Genomic DNA, 26,017 nt, shown 5'->3' on the forward strand with positions numbered 1-26,017 from the left:
TTTTTTCATGTAGCTTTCGTCACCCCAGCATTTAATCATGTTCCTGGTTTTATATTCGTTTCGATAATCATCGTCATTGTAATGATTTTGGTTGGCTATCTCAAGTTTTGCTTTTCGATACCCTTGGTCTTTTAAATACCTCTGTTTTCAGTCCAATTCAATTCAATTTATTCAAATAAAAATGAAGCATAACACCAATAATAATAAGGATCCTGGAAGCGAACTTGTTGAGGACCATAACAACAAAAAATTGAAAATGAAGAAGAGAGAAAAAAAATAAGGAGAAAACAAGAGTAAATTAAAACAAATTGATTAAAAATTTAGAGATTTATAATATCAAAGTTTAGTAACATTGTTATACAGCGTGCGAAAACTCCCCCCAGGGGATCGCTGGGCGGAACTAGAGACACACTTGGAGACAACGAAGGAGCGGTTGGATGAACGGAGACAGAGACCTTCAGAATTATTACTATTAAAATAAGATAATAATTGGGGAGGAAGATTTTTATGGTAAGCGGAGTATGCAAGGGATGGATTTAATTTTTTGGTGATTTGTTCAAAAGAGATAATACCAAAATCAGAGTACAAGTCCTGGGTGGGATATAGTTGGGGCAGCCGAAAAACTGTTTTGATGGCACAGTTTTGGGCAGATTTTAATTTATTGGTAACTGAAGGATAAGTGTTGCCCCAAACAGATCCGCAGTATGAGATATATGGGTAAATAAAAGAGTAATAAAGGGTGACAAGGATATCAGGAGGAAGAAAATTATTCACACGATTAATCATACTTACCTGTCGCAAGATTATGGCTCTGATGTAGGAAACATGTGTTGCAAATGAAAGGGAGGAGTCTATGTGGACACCAAGAAACTTGGCAACTTCGACTTGCGGGAGGAGATTGGTGGAATATTTTAGGCCAAGTGCTTGCTGAGCTTCAATTTTTTGGAAGGGGTTCGAAATAATACAACCTGACTTTTCTTGCTGTTAATGGTCATGCAGTTAACGAGACACCACTCCTATACTCTATTCAGAAGGATTTGGGTAGAGGTGGCGACGGATGGTAAATTAGGGCCGGTGATGAAAAAGTTGCTATCATCAGCAAAAATTACTGGGTTCACTGATGGACCTAGGTCCGTAACCAAATCATTAATATAAAGCAGAAAAATTACTGGATCAAGAACAGAGCCCTGCGGGACGCCCCTCCGGACAGGTAGGGGATGCGAAGTCATGCCGTCCAGACTCACACTCTGTACTCTACCAGAGAGAAAAGAGCCGAACCATGGGAAAGGAATTCCACGACAAGGATTTAAAAAAAAGTGCTACGAACAATCTCATGTCCAGTGTGCGAACCCTTGGTAAGAAATTAAAACCAAATGGAAAAGGTTTAAAAGGTATAGAAACGATGCATCACTCATCAATCTTCACTCAGGTTAGAAACGAAAGACAACATCCCTTTTGTCAAAGACAAGAAGGGAAAAGCCGACACGTAGTGTAAACAGAAGAAGGAGCCCCAAGAAGAAAATCGCTAGATCAAAACTGGATTTCTTCTCTTAAGATGTCCTACCTACCGCATAAGGATTCTCAACCTTCAATCACCGCCTCATTGAATCTATTCAATGCTAAAAATATTGATATTAGTGTCAAGCATGGATACTGTGAACAGTTTTATTCTCAACAATAACTCTCTGATAATATCCACTTTCAAATTTATTCCCATGAAGACTACTTCATAGACATGTCTTCAACATTTATAGATTTACAAATGAAAGTTCAGAAATCCTATAATCCAATGCCAATTCGGGCCGATGGAATATCCTATGAAAATTGTATATTACATAATCTATTTCGTCAAATTAGTGTCTACATCAATGGCACGCTGGTGAGCACAAGCAACAATCTCTCAAATTATACTAGCTATATGCAATTCATGTTGATGACACCCAAGTCATACAGAGAATTGAGAGGCGCCTCCAATGGATATGAATATATTACTAATACTGATAGTACATATGCACTTAAAAATGCTACAACTAGTGAATTACATCTAGTTGGAAAAATATATCATGAAATATTTAATATACCCCAATGGCTGCCACCCAATGTTAAGGTGGATATAAAATTAACTCTTACACCATCCAATTTCATAACGAGAAAAGAACTTGCTGTCAATCCTGATGTAAGTCTCTCCCTCACCTCGGCAATACTTCATGTACGCAAACAACAGGTTATGAGCTCTGTTGCTTTGGCAGTGGAAAAACTGAGAGCCAATGGAAATAATATTAAACTACTTGTTCCTCATACAATCACCAATCAACGTCATATTGCTATGGGCTCACGCACCTTCACCGATTCATCCTTTATCAATGGTGAAATTCCGTCAAAACTCGCTTTGGCATTTGTAAAAAGCGCCAGTGCAATAGGATCGTGCACTGAATGCCCACATAAATTCGAGAAGTTTGGACTTTCATCTCTTGTGTGCAAAGTAAACGGCATCCCACTCTACAATCTATTGATAAATCCTATAGAACATTGTATGAGTTGACCATGCAAACCCTAAATTATGACTCTTAACTATTTGAAAATGGTATAACCGAAGATATGTTTGCCAAAACACATGGTATCATTGTTCTGGATTTGTCTGGCACACAGGATATGAGTATAGTACGTACGGGGAGTGTGAGTTTGGAGTGTACATTTGCCGACCCATTAGCAGAGACTAGGTACAGACTTACAATAAACCAATATGAAATCTATTAAGAAGTCATTCCCGAAGGCAGTATTCTGCTAGACTTGACGCCAAGAACACCAGTCAAATAATAAATGAATTTAATATGGACCCCTAAATGTCCTAGCAAAAATCTTTTCGTCTACCCTCGGACTACCTTGGAAAAATTCAAAGTGTCAACAATACCTTAATTATTGTTAATAGCAGTCCGTCGACTGTGCTGACGGGTCATTGGCTGTGCATCTTTCAAACAATGAAGACGATTGAATTTTTTTATCCTCTTGGTCTACCCTGTACATTCTACACACCCCACATCAGCAACTATATTGAGAGCAGTGGGAAAACTATTATTCAAAATCGGAAGAGGGTGCAGGATCTAACGACTAAAAGCTGTGGCTTCCATGCACTACTATATTTTGTGTTCCGATGTCGCGGCTATATTAGTAGCATTTTTAAGTGCATATGTACTATCAGTATTAGTAATATATTAATATCCATTGGAGGTGCCTCTCATTTCCCTGTATGACTTGGGTGTCATCAGCATGAATTGCATATAGCTAGTATAATTTGAGAGATTGTTGCTTGTGCTCACCAGTGTGCCAATGATGTAGACACTAATTTGACGAAATAGATTATGTAATATACAATTTTCATAGGATATTCCATCGGCCTGAACTGGCATTTTATTATCGGATATTTCTGAACATTCATTTGTAAATCTATAAATGATGAAGACATGTCCATAAAGTAGTCTTCATTGGAATAAATTTGAAAGTGAATATTATCAGAGAGGGGTTGTTGAGGATAAAATTGTTCATAGTATCCATGCTTGACACTCACATCAACATTTTCAGCATTGAATAGATTCAATGAGGCGGTGATTGAAGGTTGAGAATCCTTATGTAGTAGGAAGGAAATCTTAAGAGAAGAAATCCAGTTTTGATCTAATAATTTTCTTCCTGGGGCTCCTTCTTCTGTTTACAGCACGTGTCGGCTTTTCCCTTCTTTTCTTTGACAAGAGGGATGTTGTCTTTCGTTTCCGACCTGAGTGGAGATTGATGAGTGATGCAGCGTTTCTCGACCTTTTTAAGCCTTTACCATTTTGTTTTAATTTCTTGCCAAGGGTTCGCGCACTGGACCTAAGATTTTCCGAAGCACTTTTTTTAAAATCTTTGTCGTGGAATTCCTTTCCCATGGTTCGGCTCTTTTGTCTCTGGTAGAGTACAGAGTGTGAGTCTGGATGGCATGACTTCGCATCCCCTACCTGTCCGGAGGGGTGTCCCGCAGGGCTCTGTTCTTGATCCAGTAATTTTTCTGCTTTATATTAATGATTTGGTTACGGACCTGGGTCCATCAGTGAACCCAGTAATTTTTGCTGATGATAGTAACTTTTTCATCACCGGCCCTAATTTACCATCCGTCGCCACCTCTACCCAAATCCTTCTGAATAGAGTATAGGAATGGTGTCTCGTTAACTGCATGACCATTAACAGCAAGAAAAGTCAGGTTGTATTATTTCGAACCCCTTCCAAAAAATTGAAGCTCAGCAAGCACTTGGCCTCAAATATTCCACCATTCTCCTCCCGCAGGTCGAAGTTGCCAAGTTTCTTGGTGTCCACATAGACTCCTCCCTTTCATTTGCAACACATGTTTCCTACATCAGAGCTATAATCTTGCGACAGGTAAGTATGATTAATCTTATTAATAATTTTCTTCCTCCTGATATCCCTTGTAACCCATTATTTCTCTTTTATTTATCCATATATCTCATACTACGGATCTGTCTGGGGCAACATTTATTCTTCAGTTACGAACAAATTAAAATCTGCCCAAAACTGTGCCATCAAAACAGTTTTTCGGCTGCCCCGACTATATCCCATCCAGGACTTGTACTCTGATTTTGGTATTATCTCTTTTGAACAAATCACCAAAAAATTAAATCCATCCCTTGCATACTCCGCTTACCATAAAAATCTTCCTCCCCAATTATTATCTTATTTTAATAGTAATAATTCTGAAGGTCTCTGTCTCCGTTCATCCAGCCATTCCTGCATTGTCCCCAAGTGTGTCTCTAGTTCCGCCCAGTGATCCCCTGGGGGGAGTTTTCGCACGCTGTATAACAATGTTACTAAACTTTTATATTATAAATCTCTAAATTTTTAATCAATTTGTTTTAATTTACTCTTGTTTTCTCCTTATTTTTTTTTCTCTCTTCTTCATTTTCAATTTTTCGTTGTTATGGTCCTCAACAAGTTCGCTTCTAGGATCCTTATTATTATTGGTGTTATGCTTCATTGTTATTTGAATAAATTGAATTGAATTGGACTGAAAACAGAGGTATTTAAAAGACCAAGGGTATCGAAAAGCAAAACTTGAGATAGCCAACCAAAATCATCACAATGACGATGATTATCGAAACGAATATAAAACCAGGAAAATGATTAAATGCTGGGGTGACGAAAGCTACATGAAAAAAGTGAAGATACGTGTGAGGCTCTATATGAAAAAAAATGAAGATACAGTTAAAAAGTACATCCAGAAGTCCAATAAAATGGAAAACATGCATATTGGATAAACTGAGAAACATTTTACGAATGTACTATCTGGATTACATAAAATATTCCAAATTGCTGACTAAAATTCTCTTCGAAAGAGCTGGTGTTGTTGTTGAGAAGTCGGCTAGAAATGCTCTAGCGAATATCCAAAACAAACGTTGTATATTTAAATGAAAATCTGCCAAGTTTTTGACTGGCAACTGTTAAACAGTTTACAAATGCAATGGAAAATATTAGACAGCACTGTGAATATACAGTGGCGTACTTCTTTGAAAATTCATATATTAATTTTGGAATGAGCAATTGCAGTTTATGTTCTTACATAAGGGATCAATATAGTTTATCATAAACTGTGTCAGGCAAGAAGATATCATCTAAAAGTTATTAATAGAAGTTCTGTTTAGACTTTAAAAACCCAAACATGTAAAAATTGCCTCCTATAGCAATTGAGCCTGCGAACTTGCAAGAGTGTACATGCACAATGGAAATGTATAGAACATTTTTTTTGGTTTCCGATGTCAACTCTCTCACAGCTAAAACGAAACTGATCGTCCTCGCTCGATAAATTCAGTGAGGGGAAAGGGAAGAGGAGTAACTCTGTGACGTTACCTCTTTTAAATTGCGTGAGTGCCCTCTACATTGAATGCATTGCCAATACTTTCAAAAGAATATCTACGATATAATTCTGCTTTGTTTCATTTAATATATCAATAAATTGACTATAAGCATTTGAATCAAATTTTAAAAGTTTCATACAATAGTCCAATGGGGGAGAATCAGTCCTCATTATATTGTAAAGTGTTCCCTGATGAGAGAATATCCTGCGTTGTAGAGATAATTCGAGAAAATCGTCATCCAAAATCAAATGTTTTTCCATAAACACTAGATTTGATCTAATTCTCTCTTTCTCAAATTTATTCATTTTTCAATCCTTTCACTCTGACTGCTGACGTTAGACTGACCCTGATTCGTTAGCCCTAACCTAACCTAACCAGAAAGGGAACATTTTTGAAAGAAGAGGTCATTGACTCCGGTACCCGTTAGACTCAAAAATCCAGAAAACATCCATCAAAGTGAGAAAGTTCCTGTTTGTCCATTCTTACTGACAAAAACCATAAAACAGACATAAATTACTGTTGACATTCGTGAAAAACATCAAATAAATTGACCGACACACATAATCGTCCAAGAAACAACCATAAATGTGAGAAAATTCTTGTTTTTTCATTCTTACTGACAAAAACCATAAACCACGTGGTACGTACGGGAGTATAAGATAGGTATCTACTAATTATCTTCGCCACTTGTTTTACTTTTTTTAGAATAACAACTTCACTCTTTTCAACATTCAGCCTTAATTTTTTCATCTGCAAATATTCTTCTCTAAGACTCGAAAGCGTCTGCAGATCTTGCGGCGTACTAGCCACCAAAGCAGTAACATCTGCAAATAATAGTAGTGATAGTTTATGGGTCCCTAGACTAACTTTCGGAGTCCATCTATTCTCTAGAAAATCAACAACATAATTTATAAAAATATTAAACAATTTAGGTGAAAGAGTGCTGCCTTGTTTTACTCTCAGCTTAATATTAAAAAGCATAGAAAACCTGATACCAACTAACACGATTCCACTCACACAAATATACATACTCACTATCAACCTCACAAACAAATGAGGGAGGCCAATTCTAAACAGGGCATCCTTCAATAGCTCTCTGTCGACACTGTCGAACGCATTATGAAGGTCCGGAAATTCCACATGAAGACAAGTTTTTCCCTTTCCATACTTATCAATCAATGCCTTTAAAGTAAATACTGCATCTACCGTCCCATACCATGTCCTAAAACCTTCTTGTTCTTCATGTATGATTTTATTTTTGTTTAACCATTTAGAAAGCCTGGTATCTAATATTTTCTCCATTACCTTACTTAAAGCAGGGACAAAAGCTATTAAACGATAATTCATGTGCACCTTAGGGTTTCCTCTCTTAAAAAGCGGCATAAGCAATGATCTTTTCCACTCATTTGGCCATTGTCCTGAAGTTAACACCTTATTACAAAGAAAAACAATTATCGGCATAAAAATTGAAAGAAAATTCTTAAATAACTTTATTGGTACACCATCAACACCCGCAGCCGAACCTCCTTTTAAATTCTTGAATACAAACTTAATCTCATCATTACTCACTTCCCCTACTAAATCATAATCATGTTCCTTCATAGGATAAACAACCGTCTCTGTGGTATGTGCTACCTCTTGTATTTCTGCACAATAACCTTCCAAGCTTTCCAGGTAATCAGGTCATGAATTGGCGTCTGGAGCCGCCTGTGTTTTTCCTTTTTCATTTCCAATATCATTCCTTATATAGCCCCAAAACTTCTTAAAATCTTTATTTCTAAAATCATCTGCAATATCCAGTTTCTTCTTAATCTCAAATTCTTTTTTCCTTTTAATTAACCTTTTATAATCTCTTCTTTAATCTTTATATTCGGCTAATCTTAAACTTTGATTTTCATATCTATAACATTTTTTTAAATGACTCAATAAATATCTCAGCTGTTATTTCTTTATATTAAATTCCAAATCTCAATATAACTAATTTTTTTTTTTTTTCAGATTAAACGATACTTCACAACAATAAACTATTTAATTGAACTCCATAATTATACCATGTATATCTTTTCCATCTTCTTCTAACACTTTCAACTTATTTGTTACACGCAACTTCATAAGCTCCCTTTTAAATGTTTCAAAATCATTATCGGTTAAATCATATATAATTCGTTTTCCTAAGCCCTCTAATCTAAGCTCCCCATTACATAAATTTCTAACTCGAGGGACATCATCCTGAAGCTTCCCAGTCTTCAGCTCAAGCTTAATAGCTCTATGATCGGATCCAACTAAATCTAGTACATCAATATCAATCGATTCAGGTACAAATTTCGTATTAATATAAGGTTTTTATAGAACGCGTTGTCGTAGAAACTTCAAAAAATGCTCATTCGATTAGAAATTGAGATGGCTATTGCCCTTTTTAATAGTCGAAAGTAATTGGAAGGCAACTAACACCCCTTCCACGCCCATCATTCCCCCAAACACATCCAATCAAAATTTTGAGATAGCCATTTTGTTCCACGCAGTTTAAAGTTCAGACAATTATACTTTCGAGCAGGACACTCTCCCCACAGTCTTCAAGCCAAGGGTTATAAGTTATGCCCTTGGGGCATATAAGTTCTTATTGAAATCTTCGCCGTAGAAATTTGAAAAAGAGCTCATTCGATTGGAAATTCAAAGGCCTAGTGCCCTTTTTAATAGTAGAAAGTGATTTGAGGGCAACTAACACCCCTCTCTCGTCCACTTTTTCCTCAAACACATCCAATCAAAATTTTTATATAGCCATTTTGTTCAGCGTTGTTGATTTCCAGATAGAAATTATATTTTCGAGGGGTACACTCCCCCACAGTCCTCATGGCAAGGGTTATAAGTTATGCCCTGGGGGCATTTAAGACGCGTTGTCGTAGAAACTTCAAAAAGGGCTCATTTGATTGGAAATTAAAATGGCTAGTGCCCTTTTTAATTGTCGAAAGTAATTAGAATGTAAATAACACTCCTCCCACGCCCACCATTTCCCCAAACACATCCAAGCTAAATTTCAAGATAGCCATTTTGTTCCACGCAGTTTAAAGTTCAGGAAATTATAGCTTTGAGCAGGACACTCCCCCTACAGTCTTCAGGGCAAGGGTTACAAGTTATGCCCTGGGTGCATATAAGGTTTTTATTGAAATCTTTGTTGTAGAAATTTGAAGGGCTCATTCGATTGGAAATTCAAAGGACTAATGCCCTTTTTAATAGTCGAAAGTGATTTCAGGGCAACTAACCCCCCTCTCACGCCTACCTTTTCCCCAAACACATCCAATTAAAATTTTTAGATAGCCATTTTATTCAGTGTAGTTGAAAGTTTTGGAAATTAGGTCTTTAAGGAGGACAACCCATCCTCCCACAACCCTCAGGGCAAGGGCTGTAAATTATGCCCTGGGAGTATGTAAGGTTTTTATAGAAAGCGATGTTGTAAAAACATCAAAAAGGGCTCATTAAATTGAAGATTGTAAGGGCTAGTACCCAGTTAAGAGTCGAATGTTATTGAAGGCCATGCAACCCCCCTCTCACGCCCACCATTTCAACAAACACATCCTATCAAAATTTTGAGATATCCATTTTGTTCAACGTAGTCGAAAGTTCTGGAAATTAGGTCTTTTAGGATGATAACCCCCTCAGAGCCCTTAGTGCAAGGGTTGTAAGGCTCATTTTCTAGGAAATTGAAATTGCCCCTTTTAATAGTCGAAAGTGATTTGACCCCCCTCTCACGCCCGCATTTTCCCTAAGCACATCCAATCAATATTTTTAGATTCCCATTTTTTTCAGCATAGTTGAAAGTTTTGGAACTTAGATCTTTAATGATGACAACCCCTCCCCCCCCAGAGTCCTCAGGGCAAGGGTTGTAAGTTATGCCTTGGGGGCATCTAATGTTTTTATTGAAAGCGTTGTCGTAGAAACTTCAAAAGGGCTCATTCAATTGGAAATTGAAAGGGCTAGTGCCTTTTTTAATATTTCAAAGTGATTGGAGAGTGACTAACGCCCCTCTCACGCCCACCATTATCCGAGACACATCCAATCAAAATTTTTAGATATCTATTCTGTTCAACGTAGTTGAAAGTTCTTGAAATTGCACAGCCCTCAGTGCAAGGGTTGTACGTTAAGCCCTGGGGTATACAAAGTTTATATAGAAAGTTGTTGTAGAAATTTCAAAAAGGGCTCATTTGATTGGAACTTGAAATTGCCCTTTTCAATAAAAGTTTAGAGATAGTCATTTTGTTCAACGTAGTTGAAAGTTCTGGAAATTATGTATTTAAGGATGACAAACCCCCCAGAGCCCCAAGGGCAAAGGTTTTTAGTTATGCCCTGGGGGCATATAAGGTTTTTATAGATAGAGTTGTCATAAAACTTCAAAAAGGGCTCATTCAATTGGAAATTTAGAGGGCTAGTGCTCTTTCTAATAGTCGAAAGGTATTGGAGGGTAAATCATCCCCCTCTCACTCCCACCATTCCTCCAAAGGCATCCAATCAAATTTTAGATAGCCATTTTGTTCAACTTAGTAGAAAGTCCTGGAAATTGGGTCTTTGAGAATGACACCCCCCGCAGCCCTCAGGGTAAGGGTTGTAAGTTACTCCCTGGGGGCATACAAGATTTTTATTGAACGTGTTGTCGTAGAAACTTCATAAGGGCTCATTTGATTGGAAAATGAAAGGGCTAGTTCTATTTTTAATAGTTGAAAGTGATTGGAGAGCGACTACCGCCCTTTGAGCAGGGCGCTCACCATTTCCCCAAACACATCCAATCAAAATTTTGAGATAGATATTTTGTTTAACTTAGTTGAAAGTTCTGGAAATTCGGGGTAAGGGTTGAAATTTATTCCCTGGGGGCATATAAGTTGTTTATAGAAAGCGTTGTCGTTTCAAAAAGGGCTCATTCGATTGGAAATCGAAAGGCCTAGTGCCGTTTTTAATAGTCAAAAGTGATTGGAAGGCTTGACATTTTTATAGATCGATGTGGGTATAATGCATTATTTTTTTTGTTGTTGTTGTTTAGACCAGGGCACTTCGTATCGAGGGAGTTGTCGTGGGAACTTCGAAATGGGCTCATTCCATTGAAAATAGAAAGGGATGATGCTCTTTTTAATAGTAGAAAGTGGTTGGAGGGCAATTAATCCCCCTTCCACTCCCAGCCACCTATTTTCACATTATGTTTAAAACTAAATGTTGCCTTAAGATTAAATCAAAATACACTGTGTTAATGCTAATTCCCAATAAGGCATCTCAGTAGTATCCCAAGAACAACTGAGGGTATTATGTTCAGACTTTCGGGGCTATTTCTGCTCTTAAAATTCAACCAAATCAAAATAGCGTAAGTGTATCCAAGTTATCAAAGAAAGTAAAGAGATTTTTTTGCGAATGGTATCAAGTTTTCCATTTCAGGTCAACTAGAGGAGGTATGAAACTAAATTAAACACTACTATTTGTGTCTAGATTTTTAAAAGGGTGTATGTTATTAAAAATTGCTGAAAGTTTTTCACCAGCATTCAAATAGCCGGTCAAACTATAAAGTCTTAAAAAAAAAATTAAATCATTATTTTCTTTTTTCCTGAATGGACTGTGTCAATATAAAACGAACAGAAATTAATTTAAAAAAAACTTTTTTCACAAAAAAAATTTTCAAGGAAAAGTAAAGAACTCCATTAAACTAAAAATGACCAAAACTAGAATCAAATAATCTACCAAGCGTAAACTACCACAAATCAGCATTAATAAATAAATGGAACCCAAAACGAACAGAAATTACAATAAATAACCGAGTCAAACTCAAAACGAACAGAAATTAACATAATTTGGGCTTGAAACCCCTATACCTTCCCAAGGCCAGAACAAAATTTGCACTTTACTGAAAAAAATACAAATGAATGTGCATTATCAGTTTGCAATACCGGATGCTTTTAATAATTATTTCACCAATATTACAAACGCTAACTCCTCTTCCCCCTCCCAGTCAGTATACGCTAACAAAAATCTCAGATTCATGTTTTTCCCTCCAAATGAAAGAGATGAAGTACTTCAAGTTATCAAGTCTCTCTCTAATAGTAGTACACCTGACTGCTTTGGCTTAAGTAATAAGCTTCTTAGGACCACATCTTTCTATGTTTGTGAACGCATTGTGCACATAACACACCTGTCTTTGACCAGTGGAACCTTCCTATAAAAATTAAATAAGTAATTGTTGTCCCGATTCATAAAATAGGCGATCCGTTTGAGACAAGTAAGTCTCGTCCTGTCTCACTTCTCCCAGTTACATCCAAAGTGTTCGAGAGAATTATCTTCCGACGTCTTTCTCCCTTTTTATTTGGGATTCATCCTTCAAATTCGTTGGTTTCTTCTCATCAATATGGCTTTCGTTCCAAATTTTCAACTGCTCATGCACTAATCGACGCCACACAGTTTATACGTTCCCAACTTGACCTTAAAAATACTGTATTGGGCTTATTTCTGGATTTTTCTATGGTCTTTGACAACGTTGACCACATTGTTTTATTAAGTAGACTCAAGAACATAAGGATTCGTGGAATTCCTTTCCCATGGTTCGGCTCTTTTCTCTCTGGTAGAGTACAGAGTGTGAGTCTGGGCGGCATGACTTCGCATCCCCTACCTGTCCGGAGGGGCGTCCCGCAGGGCTCTGTTCTTGATCCAGTACTTTTTCTGCTTTATATTAATGATTTGGTTACGGACCTGGGTCCATCAGTGAACCCAGTAATTTTTGCTGATGCTAGCATCTTTTTCATCACCGGCCCTAATTTACCATCCGTCGCCACCTCTACCCAAATCCTTCTGAATAGAGTATAGGAGTGGTGTATCGTTAACTGCATGACCATTAACAGCAAGAAAAGTCAGGTTGTATTATTTCGAACCCCTTCCAAAAAGTTGAAGCTCAGCAAGCACTTGGCCTAAAATATTCCACCAATCTCCTCCCGCAAGTCGAAGTTGCCAAGTTTCTTGGTGTCCACATAGACTCTTTCCTTTCATTTGCAACACATGTTTCCTACATCGGAGCCATAATCTTGCGACAGGTAAGTATGATTAATCGTGTGAATAATTTTCTTCCTCCTGATATCCTTGTCACCCTTTATTACTCTTTTATTTACCCATATATCTCATACTGCAGATCTGTTTGGGGCAGCACTTATCCTTCAATTACCAATAAATTAAAATATGCCTAAAACTGTGCCATCAAAACAGTTTTTCGGCTGCCCCAACTATATCCCACCCAGGACTTGTACTCTGATTTTGGTATTATCTCTTTTGAACAAATCACCAAAAAATTAAATCCATCCCTTGCATACTCCGCTTACCATAAAAATCTTCCTCCCCAATTATTATCTTATTTTAATTGTAATAATTCTGAAGGCCTTTGTCTCCGTTCATCCAGCCGTTCCTGTCTTGTCCCCAAGTGTGTCTCTAGCTCCGCCCAGCGATCCCCTGGGGGGAGTTTTCGCACGCTGTATAACAATGTTACTAAACTTTGATATTATAAATCTCTAAATTTTTAATCAATTTGTTTTAATTTACTCTTGTTTTCTCCTTATTTTTTTCTCTCTTCTTCATTTTCAATTTTTTGTTGTTATGGTCCTCAACAAGTTCGCTTCCAGGATCCTTATTATTATTGGTGTTATGTTTCATTTTTATTTGAATAAATTGAATTGAATTGGACTGAAAACAGAGGTATTTAAAAGACCAAGGGTATCGAAAAGCAAAACTTGAGATAGCCAACCAAAATCATCACAATGACGATGATTATCGAAACGAATATAAAACCAGGAAAATGATTAAATGCTGGGGTGACGAAAGCTACATGAAAAAAGTGAAGATACGTGTGAGGCTCTATATGAAAAAAAATGAAGATACAGTTAAAAAGTACATCCAGAAGTCCAATAAAATGGAAAACATGCATACTGGATAAACTGAGAAACATTTTACGAATGTACTATCAGGATTACATAAAATATTCCAAATTGCTGACTAAAATTCTCTTCGAAAGAGCTGGTGTTGTTGTTGAAAAGTCGGCTAGAAATGCTCTAGCGAATATCCAAAAGAAACGTTGTATATTTAAATGAAAATCTGCCAAGTTATTGACTGGCAAAGTTAAACAGTTTACAAATGCAATGGAAAATATTAGACAGCACTGTGAATATACGGAGGCGTACTTCTTAGAAAATTCATATATTAATGTTGGAAGGGGCAATTGCAGTTTATGTTCTTACATAAGGGATCAATATAGTTTATCATAAACTGTGTCAGGCAAGAAGATATCATCTAAAAGTTATTAATAGAAGTTCTGTTTAGACTTTAAAAACCCAAACATATAAAAATTGCCTCCTATAGCAATTGAGCCTGCGAACTTGCAAGAGTGTACATGCACAATGGACATGTATAGAACATTTATTTTTTGGTTTCCGATGTCAACTCTCTCACAGCTAAAACGAAACTGATCTTTCTCGCTCCATAAATTCAGTGAGGGGAATGGGGAGAGGAGTAACTCTGTGACGTTACCTCTTTCGAATGGCGGGGGAGTCATCTATATTGAATCCATTGGCAATGCTTTCAAAAGTATATCCACGATATGATTCTGCTTTGTTCCAATTAATATATCAATAAATTGACTATAAGCACTTGAGTTACATTTTAAAAGTTTCATACAATAGTCCAATGGGGGAGAATCACTCCTCATTATATTGTAAAGTGTTCCCTGATGAAAGAATATCCTGCGTTGAAGTGTTAACTTTAGCAAATCGGCATCCAAAAATCAATTGTTTTTCCATTTACACTAGATATGATCGAAGCCTCTCTTTCTCAAATTTGTTCGTTTTTCAATCCATTCACTCCGATTGTTAGCTCTAGGCCGGTCACTATTCGTTATCTCTAACCTAGCATTACCTGAAAGGCACCGTTTTCGAAAGAAGAGGTCATTGACTCCGGTACCCGTTAGACTCAATAATCCAGAAAACATCCATCAAAGTGAGAAAATTCCTGTTTGTCCATTCTCACTGACAAAAACCATAAAACAGACATAAATTACTGTTGACATCCGAGAAAAACAACAAATAAATTGACCGACACACATAATCGTCCAAGAAACAACCATAAATGTGAGAAAATTCCTGTTTTTTCAAGTGAGAAAAATTCAGTTTTTTCATTCTCACTGACAAAAACCATAAACCACGTGGTACGTACGGGAGTATAAGATAGGTATCTACTATAATTATAGATTTAAATTTAATAATAAGGAACTGAAAGTAAGTAAAAGAATAAAATATTTAGGATTTGTTTTATCGGAAAATGGAAGTTTAAGGAGTCATGTTGATGAACTAATTAATAGAGGTAAAGTGGCATGTCTGCAATTTTTAGAAATTCGACGATAATGGGAATTAAAAACCTAAAAATGCATAAAAGAATATTTAATACAAAATTTTTACCAGTAATAGAATATGGAGCAGAGATTTGGGGCGGAGAAGCGCCACAGAAGTTGGAGTCCCTCCAGCTCCATTATTATAAAAGACAGTTTGGATTACCTCAGACAACTCATTCACAGATTCTGAAAGGTAATATGAGCCTCTTTTCGTTGAAACTACGTAGGTCTATTCTCATGCTTAGATGTTGGTTGAAGCTCATTAGGTGTAATGAAGAGGTAGACTAGTAAGAGCTGTTTATTATCAGATGTTGAGTTAGGGTTCGAAAATGTCGTGGCCATCCCAAAATAGGTCATTATTAGAAAGAGTGGGAATGCCTTACTTATGGAATGACGGTCTTGGTTCCCGGGATCTACCAACAAATTTAGTAAGCCAGGTACGATTTATCTTAAAGGGTCAAAAAATTCAGTATTGGCAGGGGCTGGTTTTAAATTCTGCTACAGTCAATCATTATAATCAGGTTAAACCTAGCTTTGGAGAGGAAATTTATTTTGAATTCAATTTACCGGCTATGATTTTATGTCGATGGATTCAGCTTAGGGCGAATTGCCTTCCAATCCAGAGCAGACAAATGGTGTTCGACAGGGGGATAGTACATCCTGATGGTCGGTATGAGTGTCCTCTTTGCAGGGATGAGACGAAGATTTGGACCATTTTCTCTGAAAGTGCCCGGGGCTCTCTGATTTAAGGGAAAATTACTTACATGGGATTGTTTTGCTGCTTCCTAAAATTTTACAAAGTAGTAATCCAACCACAAGATTTCGTATTGGTGCGTACATAGAGAAGGGATTAGAAAGAAGGAAAAGTTTTCACAATTAATTATTATTAATTATATGGAATTACACTTATTTTCTCGATAATTTACCATGAGGTATTTTTCGCTATGTACGATGTTAATGTGTGTTTCGTAATTTGTTCTGTTGTGATTTCTTTATTTTTCATAAATTTTTGTGTGTATATGGCTCTTGAGCTTTTGAAATACACGATCTATCTATGCCCCCGGGTCCTCTTTGCAGGGATGAGACGAAGATTTGGACCATTTTCTCTGAAAGTGCCCGGTGCTCTCTAATTTAAGGGAAAATTACTTACATGGGATTGTTTTGCTGCTTCCTAAAATTTTACAAAGTAGTAATCCAACCACAAGATTTCGTAGTGGTGCGTACATAGAGAAGGGATTAGAAAGAAGGAAAAGTTTTCACAATTAATTATTATTAATTATATGGAATTACACTTATTTTCTCGATAATTTACCATGAGGTATTTTTCGCTATGTATGATGTTAATGTGTGTTTCGTAATTTGTTCTGTTGTGATTTCTTTATTTTTCATAAATTTTTGTGTGTATATGGCTCTTGAGCTTTTGAAATACACGATCTATCTATGCCCCCGGGGCATAACTTACAACCCTTGCCCTGAGGGCTGTGAGGGGGTTGTCACCCTCATAGACCTAATTTACAGAACTTAAAACTACGTTGAATAAAATGGCTATCTCAAAATTTTGATTAGATGTGTTTGGGAAAAAGCTGGGCGGGAGAGGGGGGTTAGTTGCCCTCCAATCACTTTTGACTATTAAAGAAAGCTCCAGCTCTTTGAATTTCCAATCGAATGAGCCTTTTTTGAAGGCTCTACGACAACGCCTTCGATAAAAAAAAACCTTATATGCCCTCAGGGCATAACTTAGAACCCTTGCCCTGAAGGCTGTGGGGGAGTGTCCTCGCCAAAAACATAATTTCTATCTGGAAATCAACTACGCTGAACTAAATGGCTATCTCAAAATTTTGATTGGATGTGTTTCAGACAACAGTGGGCCTGAAAGGGGTGTTAGTTGCCTTACATTCCCTTTTGAATACTAAAAAGGGAACAAGCCACTCCAATTTCCAATTGAATGAGCCCTTTTTGAAGTTTCTACGACAACTCCTTCGATACGAAGTGCCCGGGTATGGAAACAAAAAATAAATAAACAAATAATACGTTATGCCAACATCGTTCATTACTTAATTGAAATTATAACCCTTGCGCTGAAGACTGTGGGGGGAGTGTCCTGCTCAAAGGTATAATTTCGTGAACTTTAAACTGCGTGGAACAAAATGGCTATCTTAAAATGTTGATTTTATATGTTTGGGGAAATGGTGGGCGTGGAAAGGGTGTTAGGTGCCTTCAAATCACTTTCGACTATTAAAAGGGCACTAGCCATTTCAATTTCCAATCGAATGAACCCTTTTTCAAGTTGCTACGACAACGCGTTCTATAAAAACCTTATACGCCCCCAGGGTATATGGCTGTGGGAGAGTGTCCTCCGCAGAAACATAATTTCTATTTGGAAATCAACAACGCTGAACAAAATGCCTATCTCAAAATTTTGATTGAATGTGTTTGGGGAAAAGGTGGTGAGAGAGGGGGATTAGTTGCCCTCAAATAGCTTTCGACTATTAAAAAGGGCACTAGACCTTTGAATTTCCAATCGAATGAGCCTTTTTTGAAGTTTCCACGACAAAGATTTTAATAAAAACTTATATGCTCCCAGGGCATAACTTATAACCCTTATCCTGAAAACTGTAGGGGGAGTGTCCTGCTCAAATGAATAATTTCCTGAACTTTAATCTGTTTCAAACAGAATGGCTATCTCAAAATTTTGATTGGATGTGTTTGGGGAAATGGTGGGCGTGGAAGGGGTGTTAGTTGCCTTCCAATTACTTTCGACTATTAAAAAAAAGCCTTTCAAGAAATGAGATAAATGAGACTGGCACCTTACCGCGGGTAAGCCAATTTTACCGAGATACAGAATTCGAATTTCTTCACCTGCCATAGCCTAGTAGAGGCTTGTCCGTTTAAGAATCGGTTTCCGGCACATATGACACGTTTCAAGGGTTTGTGCACAGCTTTCACAAGTTCCATGGCCGCAAGAAAATACGACATTTTTTTCTGTTTTCTAAACAAATTGGACACCTAGTGGCCTCTTCCATCTCAGCAACACGTTTTTCCAGGTACTGTAAAAGTTCCACAGCCCGAGAGCTACTTCCAACATTAAATGAAATGCCATCTTTTTTTAATTTATGCCGAATAACCTCTTTACACGTCAAAAATTTTTTCATCCTAATTGCACAATCTAAGCAAGCTATTACGTCCACATGGAATAAGCTGTACTTGATCACGAATTTCACAACAAACTATACATTCTGAGGGTTCTTCCACTGCCTCTTCCAAGTTCAAACCAGACATCAATTTCGCAGCAGCATCAGGAGCATAGGATGTTGATGGCTTGCATTTTTTAGCCTCTAATAAGGGAGATTGCTTTTTCGTCATGAATGACCAAAGAATGATTTTGACTTCGTTTTCAAGAACAAAATCCAGAGGCAACTTCTTGGCTTTGTTTGGTTTTGATGAATCGGCTCCTTTCTCAATTAGATAGCAAGCAATTGCAAGGCCAATAGCATCTAATCGACCTTGCTCAGCTAAATCTTATTTTATCCAATAGATCAAAGGAGATTCTTCTTCTGAAACGGCACCAGTCGTCGTGGCATGTTTCTTTAGAACATAGTGCAATGGGGTGTTGCCTTCTTCATCTTGAACGTTTAGATTGGCCCCATAGGACACCAACAGTTGAACTATAGATGGATGCAACCGAGACACTGCCAGATAAAGAGGAGTCTGACCTTTAGTATTCGTAATGTTAGGATCGGCTAAACCCCGGACTAGAAGAAGTTCGGCAACTGGACGGTGATTATTCAGTGTTGCCAAGTGCAATGGCCCAAATCCATCGTCTTTAAACACATCAACCAATTGACGGGATTTTAAAATAATTTTATCAGCTGCGAAATGGTTCCCCTCAAAGAAGCGTGATGGAGGCTATTAAAGCCACGAGCATTTTTCATAAAGAGATCAATACCAGGACATGCCAATAATAACTCAACTAATTCATCGTTCTTTCGACAGATGGCGTCATGTAAGGGGTGTCGCCAAAAAAATCCTGCATATTTAGACTACAATTAAACTTGATCAGAAATTTGACGCATGCTAAGTGTTGTTTATTAACTGCTATATGAAGCGGCGTACATTTCCCTTTGTTGATTGCGTCAGTTTTGGCACCTTTCATCAAAAGCATTTCCGTTAGCACCTCCTTATTTCGAAAAACTTTATAATGCAAAGCTGTATCTCCTTCGTCGTCTTGAATTTTCATTGAAGCATTAGCTTGTAAGAGCGCTTTAACAACCTCGACATGCCCTTCATGGGCTGTAACTTGCAACGCTGTATTTCCGTCACATTTTTCATCAATCTTCTCCATATTTTTTGCCAGGATTTCCTTAACTTTATCAACTTTCCCTTTAGCAGCTTCATGAACCAGCAAATCATTTTCGTTCGACTGGACTTCAGGTACCCTTCCTACCAAATCCATTTCAGGATGAAGGCTTTCCCTATTTTGAGTCTTCCCGGCGAAATTGTGAGATTTCGCATTGCCAGAGACATTGATAAGGCACAAAGAATTTAATGTCCATGATTGAACACGACTGTGTTCACGCAAATACGTTTGAACACAAACATCACCATCCATATAAATATGCATCACTTTCCCTACTTTTCCAAGAGTCGTTTCCATAGTTTCAATCCATTCACACTGTCCACGTTGAAGCTCTTGAACCTTATTATTTTCCTTAATAATAATAACATCCTCTCCTATTGAGAACACGGTAACTCGGGAAAGTGCTTTAGGATTTATAGTCCAGAGATTGCCGCTGTAATCATATGCCACTCTTATGTCTCCAAATTCTATGATGCGGTGAAAAACTCCCAGTCTCCCGATCAATTTAGTCATACTTTGACTCCAACCTCCGTGGTTTTCTTGTAGCCTTTTCAACTATGTAATATCAACATCGACCTCTACATGGTCACCCACAGAAAATGTATTTGTTTCCTCTGCTGCCTCTCGAGAGCTTTCAGGGGCTTCTAATGACCTTGGTATTACGGGACCAACTAGTTCTGTTTTCCCGAGTATTGCTAAATGGTAAATATAGCAATAAGCTCCAATTGCTTAAGATACACACGTAACATCCACTTTTGCTTCGGAAACCGATTCTTAAACGGACAAGCCTCTACTAGGCTATGGCAGGTGAAGAAATTCGAATTCTATATCTCGGTAAAATTGGCTTACCTGCGGTAAGGTGCGAGTCTCATTTATCTCATTTCTTGAAAGGCTTTTTTTCAAAGGAGTAAAATGGAAAGTATTTCCCAAGATATTTTATTGCATATTTGGATTGAAAAAGTTAATATGGATCGATTCTTGCTTAATTTTTTTTTGTGTCAGTTTCGTTAGTTTTCACTTTTTGTTGTAAGTGCGTGTCTGTTTACTAGAGGACTCAATGCTTTAATAATAAAATATCTTTTAAAAGGTAAAAATTTGTCTGTGGTTATAAAACAAGCGACAATAAGAATCAAGCAGTTCGTGGTAAAGAACTGTATAGTAAGAGTGACACGGCTCAATAGTACTCGAAACTCTAAAAAAAACTGAATTTTGATATCAATAGATACATCAGAAGAATCGGATTTTTATGCTGATTTTAAATATTTGAGTTTCACCGAGTTTAATCTAACCCATCAAAAGTTACGATCGTGAGTAAATTTGCCTTGAAAAAAAGGAGAAAAAACCCCTAAGGGTCACATGATCTTATTGAAAATCATTACAGTAAAGAACATGACCATGCTAACTGAAATAATCTATTTTACATTAAAAGACGATCATTAGAATAATAAACCATTGCATACATTCGACTTAGTTAGTTACTTGATTATTTGAGGTTCGTCTCTTACTATTTCAAATAAGAAAAAGCCGTAGGGTTTTTCCTGTTTGTAATCAGGTTTATTTTGTTAATTATAGTAAATCCTATAAAGGGGTTTTGGACTAGGGTTTTCTAATAGTGGACTTTTTGTTTTGATCAAACTATTTTTGGGAGCTATGGACTATTATAGTTTTCACTATATTATGGTAAAGAACGATTCGGGTTGCAGCGGCAGCTAGCAACCTAGTAAGAGACGATCACGTCCAATATTAAGAAATATAATAACCCATAATTCCTAAAATAGAGTCGGATCAAAACAAAAAGTATCCGGGTTGCAGCGGTATCTAGCAATCCGGGTGAAGTGGTAGCTAGCAACCTAGTAAGAGACGACCACACCCCATAGTAAAATTCCTAAGACCCATACCTCCTAAAAATAGAGTCAGATCAAAACAAGAAGTACACTATTAGAACCGCCTTATCCAAAATCTTTATATAGGAAACTTACCATCACTTGGCTTGAACGACAGAGGAAACAGTGCCGTTTGTAATTAAAAATAAAATAGTTTTTAAAATAGAATCAATTTTTACAAAAAAAAGACTGCATTTTGTGTGCAAGCTTGATGAATGACATTATAATCATGTAATAACCGTATATGACGTAATAAATAAATGTAATATTTATACACGTTAATCTTCCGACAAGATAATTTTATTTATTTTAGTTCTAAGTTCAGGATCACTTGCGTGTCTGTTTTTAATTTTTTTAATTTTGAATTTAAATTTTAATTTATAAGCAATAATTTTAATTTTTAATTAAAGCTAGAAAAATAGCTGAAAACTTTTAAATTATTTTTATTTGTTGTTAGTTCCTAACTACCTGACGTGTCATTCAATGTTTACATTAAAAGATAACCATATGTGATGTAATTATAGTAAAGAACGAATATAAAGTTATTTAACAGTAAGGTACATTAAAGAACAAACTGTAGCCCATAGTAACTGGAGTAATTATAGGAATCATTATGTATATGATAATTTTAATTATTATATTTATAGTAAAGAGTGAACTCTGTATATGAAAAATTTACGATTGTTACAACTGGTAAAAGAAAAAGTATTTGCATAAATTCTGCATACATTCTTTATTTTATTTTTCAAGTTCAAAATCGCTCAAGTTATTTTATAAAGTCTAACAAGTTATTTACATAAAATATCTATGCCTTACTGAGGCTCGTTTCTTACTATTCCAAGTAAGAAAAAGCTATAGGCTTTTTCCTGTTTGTAATTTTTTTAAATTAAGGATTATCTTGTCCATGTTTAAAATCATTCCCATAAAATCACGTGTCGAGTTAGAACCTAGCAAAAAACAAAACAAATTTAAAAGTTTTCAGATAATTTTCTAGTTTTAATTAAAAAATTAAAACTAATGCTCAGACATCATAAATATTTTGCAGTTTATATAATAAATAATAACTTTAGCAATCCTGAAAATAAAGCTGAAATAAAAAAAATAGAATTTTTTTTTATGGAAATACACATGAAACCACACGTCGGGTTGTTAGTACCTAACAAAAATTAAAACTAATATTAAAATTCTCAGGTATTTTTCTAGTTTTATTTACAGCAAGGAACGAACTTCAGCCCATAGAAACGAAAACAAGATCTAACAGCTCGTGGTAATTACATTAAAAGACGATCATTGGAATAACATTTCATTATAAATGGGGAATATGTAAGTTTTAACGAATATCCAGGTTGCAGCGGTAGCTAGCAACCTAGTAAGAGACGATCACGCCCCCCATAACTCCTGAAAAAAAGATTCAGATCAAAACAAGAAGTACACTATTAGAACCGCCTCGTCCGAAACTTCTATATAGTAAACTTACTGTCCTTTGGCTTGAATAACAAAGAAAATATATTGGCTTGAAAATCAAGAAAATTGACTTTAACCACGATATTTTCCACAAACGGCTTTTTTTTTCTTTCCACTTTTTCTTTCTCCTCAGATAGCTGGGCACTAGAAAATCATAGATAGCTATATAATAGCTCATTGTAAAAGAAATTGCTACGTCTAGTGTCTTTTGTAATTAAAAATAAAATAGTTTTTAAAGTAGAATCAATTTTGTCAAAAAACTACATTTTTGATGTATTTTCATACTGCAGTCTTTTCAAAGATATTTGATTATAATAAAGAACGACCTCTTGTCTATACTATCTTTTACAGGCCACTTAACTACAGTATTGGCTAGTACAGATATATTTAAATTACATTAAAATCCGCAAAAAGGCTCCATTATAGTAAAGAACAAACTTTCAGTCCATAGTAACTAAAGTAAGATTATAATTTAAGACTCAAACAAGTAATTTGTTTGCTTTGGTATAAAATACTACTAACGGTAAGATTTGAACCCACACCTCCGAAGAGACTGATAGCTAACACCAGAGCCGTGGACCACTCGGCCACACTGCCTCTCATAACTATGTGAATCCGGGTTGCAGCAGTAGCTAGCAACTTAGTAAGAGACGATCACGTCCAATGCTAAGAAATATAAATACCCGGAACTCTTAAAAATAGAGTCAGATCAAAACAAAAGTAACATCAAGGAGTGAATTGTACTACATTAAAAGACGATTATTGGAATAACAAACCATTGCATACATTGTTACATAAAGGACCGATATAGTTCATCAAAAATGGTACTAGTCAATTATTACATTAAAAGTAACTGATCGCCTCTTACTATTCCAAAGAAGAAAAAGTCGTAGGTTTTTCCTGTTTTCACATTAAGGTTACATTAAAGAACGAACTTTAGTCCAGAGTAGCTGAAGTATTATAAGGAATCATTATATAGATGATCATAGGCAGCGCACTAGCGCTGCCTAAGTAAAGAAAAATGTGGGCAAAATGTGTTGTTTTTTTTCCATACCCGGGTACTTCGTATCGAAGACGTTGTCGTAGAAACTTCGAAAAGGGCTCATTCGATTGGAAATTGGAGTGGCTAGTGCCGTTTTTAATAGTCGAAAGTGATTGGAGGGCAACTAGCCCCCCCCCCACGCCCGTCATTCCCCAAACACGGTCCATCAAAATTTTGAGATAGCCATTTTGTTCAGCGTAGTTGATTTCCAGATAGAAAATATCTTTTTGAGGAGGACACTCCCCCACAACCCTCAGGGCAAGGGTTTTAAGTTATGCCCTGAGGGCATTTAAGATCAATGTTGACAATATACAGTTAATTAAATTTTTTTCTTTAAAGCAGGGCACTTCATATAGAATTGATCATTGATCGTCGTAGAGACTTCAAAAGGGGCTCATTCGATTAGAAATCGAGAGTTCTAGTGCTCTTTTTCATAATCAAAGGTGATAGGAGGGCAACTAGCCTCCCCCCTCTCAAGGCAATCAGTCTCTCAAACACATCTAATCCATACTGTGAGATAGGGATTTTGTTCAGCGCAGTTGATTTCCAGATAGAAAATATGTTTTTGAGGAGGACACTCCCCCACAACCCTCAGGGCAAGGGTTTTAAGTTATGCCCTGGGGGCATGTAAGGTTTTTTATAGAAGGCGTTGTCGTAGAAACTTCAAAACATGCTCATTCAATTGGAAATTCAAAGGGCTAGTACACTTTTTAATAGTCGAAAGTGATTGGAGGGCAACTAGTCCCCCCCACGCCCATCCTTACCCCAAACACATCCAATCAAAATTGTGAGATAGCCGTTTTGTTCAGCGTAGTTGATTTCCAGATAGAAAATATGTTTTTGAGGAGGACACTCCCCCACAGCTTAAAATCTTCTATGAAGTATTTTGGAACCGCTGAATTCAGCGGCTGGACAGAAAATGTTCAACTAATGTAGATTTTGCGCTTTCTGTCAGCTTCTGAAGGATTGCAGCTTCCGATATTTCAGGTAAATTATCAACACCAACCGTTTTTTAGCAAGACGCGTTTCAAGTATTTTATTTAAATCTTCTAGGGTGTATGCACGTATTTTTTTCATAGAGACTGTTGTTCTCTCTTAACCACAACAGTGCTTCATGAACTTTTCTCAAATCTATTAGTGCAGTCCAAACATTCTTGTTATAAGTAGGCTGACCATTGACAATGACTACAAAACTATCAATGTTAAGAAGTTTTTCAGGCTGAATTTCTACATTTGCTTGCATATCAACAGGTAGATATACTATTCTACCCTTAAGAGCGTCAACAAGTTCTCTTCTAGGTCTCTTCAACGCAATTACTTGCCCTAATCTGACGATCGTAAGGCAAAGCATTACAAATTGAATCATTGCCATTTCAAAATTATTTAGACACTTTATACATTCCGGTGTACAGTCGATATGAAGGTTATTTAATCTGATGTTAGCTACCTTATCAAGGCTCTCACCAAATAAGTTTATTATTGTATTTTCTTCTACAGAAACTCTAATATTGCTATCACCGTAGATGACGTCTTGACTATTACAATTGAGTCTACTTGACACTTCTTCTAAATAATCACTTAGCTCCTTGTACGAACCCTCGACTTTTAGTAGATTAATATGTTGTATAATCTTAGATTTTAATACTGCCTTATATACGCTATTAATGAAACAGGTCAAGAGAGGAAAATGTGGAGTTAGTGCCCTTAGAGAACGCAAATAGCTCTGACACCCCTCATTTGGGCTGCAGTACAACGAATGCCCATGCTTTCTTGTGTCCCTGTAATTGATTTCACAATAATCCAAGCCGTCAAGGTAGAAATTAACCATTTTATTAGTTGAAAATTTTAATGCTAGGCTATATTATTGTCAAACATTTCAAAAAGAATTTGACATAATGCAATATCCATCGGATAGAGCTCGCACATATCAGGATGACATTGCCAAGTAACCTGCTGCCCATTTTTTTTTGTTTTTTGAATGTT

At 36.6% G+C, this 26,017-nt stretch overlaps 1 pseudogene; it reads right to left on the bottom strand.

Annotated features, from left to right (window-relative positions):
* Positions 1–18,157: 18,157 nt before the first annotated feature.
* Positions 18,158–26,017, bottom strand: part of LOC148946733 (E3 ubiquitin-protein ligase MIB2-like) — a 37,227-nt pseudogene continuing 29,367 nt past the window's right edge.

This window comes from Artemia sp. Qi Xiang Cuo, chromosome 11, assembly GCF_049724085.1.
Source record: "Artemia sp. Qi Xiang Cuo chromosome 11, ASM4972408v1, whole genome shotgun sequence".
Taxonomy (NCBI): domain Eukaryota; kingdom Metazoa; phylum Arthropoda; class Branchiopoda; order Anostraca; family Artemiidae; genus Artemia; species Artemia sp. Qi Xiang Cuo.